Source organism: Artibeus jamaicensis, unplaced genomic scaffold, assembly GCF_021234435.1.
Source record: "Artibeus jamaicensis isolate MK-2021 breed Jamaican fruit bat unplaced genomic scaffold, CSHL_Jam_final contig_76, whole genome shotgun sequence".
NCBI classification, from domain to species: Eukaryota; Metazoa; Chordata; class Mammalia; order Chiroptera; family Phyllostomidae; genus Artibeus; species Artibeus jamaicensis.
In genome coordinates, this window is record NW_026521954.1 from 16,058,208 (window position 1) to 16,064,207 (window position 6,000).

The window sequence follows — 6,000 nt, forward strand, 5'->3', positions numbered from 1 at the left end:
TCTTGACAGATAGAAATAGCAACTGAAGAGAATGATAGGGTGGTTGAAACATGACTGATGCACAGAACTATATTGTGGTTTAGGAGCACCAGCAATGGACATGAACTCAAAAGACATGGATTTGAATGCTACCTTTGACATTCTGTGCCTTGAATTTCTTCCCTACAAAATAGTGGTGTTGCGAGAATGGGAAATCAGAATACATATAAGAAATCAGAAGATAAAAGATAAATATATATATATGGTATGTGTGTGTATATATAGCCATACACATATATATCTTTCTAACACACACATATATAGAAGCCATATATATATGTATATGTGTATATGTTATATATATGTGTGTATGTGTGTTTATTTCTAACACAGGGACTTTGGTTTATTAGATGTCAACCTTCTGTGGAATGAATTTGGCCAGAGGCAGTTCCAAAGTACCAATATATGCAGAAGTATCTGAAAGGAGGTTAGTGGGTTCTCAGGGACCATTCAGAAATTAATCGGTGTTATCCTCACCTCAAAGGTATTAGGCCTTAGCACAAGCAAGGTCACAGCTTCAAGGTCTATGTGGGTCAATTAGCAACACCCAGAAGCTAGTTATAATACTAATTCAACCCCATTGAAGGTCTGCAGGAAGCAGGTAAAATAGCCTTTATTTAACCGAAGCTGAACTCTGAGCAGAGGGAGGCATCAGCCATCACAATGCTCCCATACTCTTATAGCTCCCCTCCTCCCAACACCCCCATTGTGGGCTGGGGTCATCTTTTCATTGTCAGGAGACTATCACCAAAGCTCCATCTATATGCTTTGCAAAAAAGGTTTAAAAAAGAAGGTGGCAGTCATTCATGTAAACTTCCTTTTCTCAGAAGGACCAAGAATGAAAGTAAGTTAGAAACCAGTATTGACAAAGGCTAGATGAACTGTTTATAACCTGATTTCAAATCATTTCATAAGTCTTGTTACCAAGAGCTGCTTTTCCTCTTTCCCTGATATTTCTAAAACAGCCCTTGCTCTGGGGTCTTAACCTTCTCCCCTTTGCCTGCCCCAAATGAGATCGTTTTGGAATATTTTCTGGGTAAATAGCTATTATAACAACATTTAAAAAGTTGTCACTATTTCTTCTTTTTTATATAGTTTAAATTACCAGTGTAAAATATAACTATTTTGGGTTTGATTTTATCTCTTGAGTAGCCCTCAAACCAAATACTTTTTGTTCAAAGGAAAGTCGACAATACTTGAGGATGTTGGTATAACCTCCCTCCTGTTTCGCCTCTTTTTTCTCGGACTTAACACATTGTCTATAACACCAGCCCGAATCTTTTCCTTGCTTGATATTTTTGTCCTCTCAGTTCTGTGTATGGGATTTGTGGTTTTTAAGAGCACACACACATAACTGCAAAGCTGTTACAATCATTTTTATATAGAAACGATTATTTTAGACCACAAACCAAAATTACATGGAGATAATGTTATACGTAGGAGGCCTGAGTAGCATGAAGTAGAGTCCTAATTAAAGCTGCTTTTGTGTGCCATTGTTGTTATTCTGGGTGGATTGCATAATGCTGCATTTGTAATGAGAGACAAGTTCCTAATGCCATTTAGCACATCAACTTGGAGGCAGATGTTACTGTATTCTATAATTTCGACCCATGGCAATCTTCGTTTTATCCCATGGTATTGGGGGGTGGGGAGGGATACCTGCTGTGGATTGTGACAAGAGAAATGTGTATTTAGGTAGTAAACCAGAGAACTTTGAAAATTTCTTTTGGAGAAAATTAAAAGTATAAAGTGACTGTGTTGAAATAAAGAGAAGCTATCTGTTCCATTACTGGAAAAGTTTTTTAAATGATTTTCAAAAAGCATGGTTTTAAAAATCTTTGTATGTTTTCACATACAGGAGTTTTGAGTTTCTGACTGGTGGAAAAGAACTGATTCCTTTTTCATCTATTACTTCTTCCACCCCTTCTGTGATTAGTCCTGGTTAATTCCTTTTTTTTTTTTTTAGGAAAAGGTTTTAACAAAAATAAAACAAATTATATCTCCTCGAAGTCTGCAGGCCTGGGTAGTCAGATCTTCTCAGGACTTCCCCAATTCTGCACTCTGTTCTTTTAAACTTCAGGAAGAATGTGACAGGGTGTTTACAATACTGGAAACAGCCTCACACTCAGGCTAATACCCTTTCGGCCACGCGGTGAGAGGAAGCCCCGCACACTTCTGAGAAGGAGCTCTGGACTCAGTCTTCGTCTTGAAGTGTCTGCAGACTACTTGGGTTGTATTGTACTGCCCCTCATCCAGAACTGACAAGTATCCTTTATGGCTAGAAAACTTCCCTTCCTCAGTTCACACCTAAAGCATTCTTTTCTTTTCCCTTGGAAGATGAAAGCTGTTAGTAATTTTTTACACCAAAATTGTCTGGTATTTTTTTGCCTTTTGGCACTGGTTTAGTGTTACCACAAACCTACCTTTTATTTGTTACTTTGTTACATGCCTCTCAACATTTCAGGGACATGAGCTGAAACATCAGGGATAAAAAGAACCTACTGGGTGTGGTGCACTAACAGGAGGGTGGAGGTATAGGTACCATTGCTCTGTTGTCTTCACTATGACCACTGCTAGAAACTGGGACTCAGTTTCAAGCACGAGTCTTCTTTGGGCCTCTGTTAGGGACAATGATAGCTCATTAGCACCCACCCCGGGGACCCACGCTGATGTCCAAGTCCAAGTCGGTGGTGGCATTTTTCTCTTTCCTTCTGCTGAGGTGCTGGGGGGGGCTGTGCCAATGCCAGAAGCAGGGAGCACCAGTCCACTGTGGAAATTCCCCTGAGCTACACTGATCTTCCCCGGCTGTCCTCTGGGATTACCCATGAGCCCACATCTCCGGGAGAAAGTTTGAAAAGATGTGTGGGTTGATCAATGGAAACAAATATGTTATATGTTTTGCTTGATGTGAAAGGCTCCTAAATGTGGAAATTACTTTAAATTAGAAGTAAAGAGTTATATAACAGAGTCTAAAATACACAGAAAAAGTATAATGCAGTTAATTTAAGCAAAGATTATTGAATGTTCCTTATGTGTAATGTGTGGGGATAAGTAATTTAAGAGACATGAGAGAGAATGAAATATGTATCCTTGCCTCTTACAGTTTACAATCTACATAAGGGAAGTAAGAAGTATATGAAAATAAGGAGGATATATATATATCCTTATAGTTGAAAATATATATAGTATGAATATATATTAGTATATTTTGTATGGCATGGGGGTATAAGGGGTATGGAAGACATTTCTGAGTGGAAAACTCCTAGGACCTTTAATACGGGAGATATTTGAGCTGAGCCTTAGGTGGTCGGTAGAGTGTTGATAGGGCTGCAGGAATGATAGTGGAAGGATGGGTGTGAGAGAAAGTTTGGTGGCAGGAAAGGACATATTTGATAAATAAATGCCTAGTGATGAGTCTGCAGTATTGTCAGCACACATGGGACAGAGGGGGAAGGAGACGAGCTGTCCGTGGGGCTTTCACCCAGATTATTCTCACCAATCACTTAGTTCACCTCCATCCTCCTATCAGCCCATCATCCATCATCACCACTGTACAAATAACAAAACCGGATTCCATGGATATTAATTAACCCCTCTGAAATAAAAAGCTGGGAAGTAACATTTAGGGGTTGAAACTAGATTTTCTTCTGTTATACTAACCATATTCTTTCTACCAGGGAGTCTCATCAAGAATTCTAATGAATAATGTGTTTATTGAGAACCTACTGTATGCTGGTTTTTGTTTTCCTTAATCCTCAGAAGAACCTAAGGCATAGCAATTATTTTGCAGATATCTAGCTCATGAAATTATTTGACATTTGATAATAATAGAAGTTAAGGATGAGGAGGAGAAATGGAGATAGAAATGGAATGGGTTTGCATACCAGACAAAGGGGTCTTTATTTTATATAAAAACCAGGGAAGTGATCATTAAATGTAGTCGGCTAAAACATGCATTATCAACTGTGATTGAAAAAATAAAATGAAATAATGATTGTCTAACCACTATGCTGTACACCTGAAACTAATACAGGATAACATTGAAAGTGAACTATAATTGAAAACATGCATTATCAGAATTGTACTTGAAGAAGATTAATATGTTAACTCATCAGGACCAAATGAAGATTCTTAGTAACATTTCTTACATTGGAAAACAAATGAAAAATAATAATAAAATACAGGCTGTTTAGTTGTAAAAACAATTTTTAAAATGGATTAATATCCAAAATATACAAAAGACTCTCAAAGTGCTACAACAAGGCAACAAAAAACCTTATTAAAAGTGAGCCAAAGACTGTAACAGTTACCTCACTGAAGAAGATATACAGATGGCAAATAAGCGCATGAAAAAATGCTCTACATCCTGTGGCATCAAGGAAACACAGAATAAAACACCAGTGAGATACTACTAAACACCTGTTCAAATGGCCAAAATTCAGAACACTGACAACAACAAGTGCTGGTAAGGATGTGGAGCAACCGGAACTCACATTCATTGCTGGAGGGAATGCCATTGGTACAGCTTCTTTGGAAGACAGTTTGGCAGTTTCTTCACAAAACCAAATGTACTCTTATCATATAATTCAGCGATTGTGGTCCTTGGCATTTATCTAATGAAGTTAAAAACTTATGTCCAAACAAAAACCTTCACATGGATGATTTCGGCAGTGTTATTTATAAATGTCAAAACTTAAAAACAACTAAAATGTCCTTCAATAGCTGAAAGGATAAATCAACTGTGGTACACCCAGACAGTGGAATATTTTTCAGCGCTAAAAGGAAATGAGCTGTTAAGCTGTGAAAATGTATGAGGAAACTTAAATGCATATTACTAGGGAAAGAAGCCAATGTGAAGGGCTACATATATGATTCCAACTTTACGACACTCTGGAAAAAGCAAACCTGTGGTGACAGGGAAAATATTGGGGTTGCCTAGGGATTTGGGAGGAGAGGGGTGAAGAGGTAGGGCTGTTTCTAGGTCAGTGAAAATACTCTGCATGACATTATAATGATGGATGCATGGCATTAGACATTTGTCCAAACCCATAGGCTGTGCAACACCAAGAGTGAACTATAATGTGATCTATGGATTGAGGGTGATTATAATGTGTCAGTGTAGGTTCATCAATTGTAACAAATGTACTGCTTGGGTGGGGGCTGTTGATAAGGGGAAATTATGCATGTGTAGGGGCTCGGAGGGATATAGGGAATTTCTATACCTTCCCTTCAATTCTGCTGTGAACCTAAAATTTTTCTAAAAAAGTTTTACTTTTAAAAATAGTGCATAAAAAGTGATGGTTGAAAGTGGTTTGCAACCAAATTGCATACAGGATCCAGGTTTTAATAGCTCTACATTAAAATATAACCTGGTCTTGTATTATCATACAGTTAAGGAATGAGATAAACTAACTATGTCCACTAAAATGCCAATCATACATAGATTATCAGTTTTTAAAGAAAATAGCATCCCTTATTTCCTCCATAACAACTTTTTGAGTACGAGCTGCATGTGGATTACACTATTCCGCTGAGGATAACATGTGACAAGATACAAACATAGCATCCCAGAATTTTGACTTGTGATATCCATTTCTTTAAGTCAGGCACACAGCAGCATCTCAGTAAAAATTGTTGGTTGAATAAGCCAATGAATGGATAACTTAGTCCATCGACCAATCAGTGATTATCATTTGCAAACTAGCCCTGTTCTGTTCTTAGTGGTATTTTCAGCTCATGAAGATGAGGTATTATCATACCTTGGAACATAAATGTGTCATTATCATTTCTGTTCTTCAGAATTATAGTTTAGACCACTCCACTTTCTATATTTTAGTTACAAAATCCATTAAGTGCATTCATGAAAAACCAGTGGTGGATTAAAAAAACATGTTTTTATCTATCACAAATGTTATAATAAGCTCCTAGTACTGATGAAATGTTTAAGCTTCAAGGAATTTT